Genomic DNA, 465 nt, shown 5'->3' on the forward strand with positions numbered 1-465 from the left:
TATACATGCGCTCTCTACTGGCCTTTTACTATGCTAAGGTCGGAATGATAGCGACCAATGCTGGTGAGTTCACGTCCCAATCATTTATTGATTACTGTATGTCCATGGGGGTAAGTGTGGAACACTCCGTGGCACATGTACATACACAGAACGGCTTGGCCGAATCATTCATAAAAAACGAATTCAGCTAATAGCTAGACCATTGCTTATGAGGTCTAAGCTTCCGGCAACAACTTGGGGACACGCGGTCTTGCACGCGGCCGAACTGATTCGTATCATACCGTCTAGTGAACATAGATATTCCCCATTACAATTGTTTTCGGGTCATGAGCCAGACATATCCCATCTTAAAACATTTGGTTGTGCCATCTATGTGCCAATTGCACCACCACAGAGAACAAAGATGAGACCTCAAAGGAGGATGGGGATATATGTTGGATATGATTCTCCCACGATTATAAAATA

Source organism: Brassica oleracea, chromosome C9, assembly GCF_000695525.1.
Source record: "Brassica oleracea var. oleracea cultivar TO1000 chromosome C9, BOL, whole genome shotgun sequence".
Taxonomy (NCBI): domain Eukaryota; kingdom Viridiplantae; phylum Streptophyta; class Magnoliopsida; order Brassicales; family Brassicaceae; genus Brassica; species Brassica oleracea.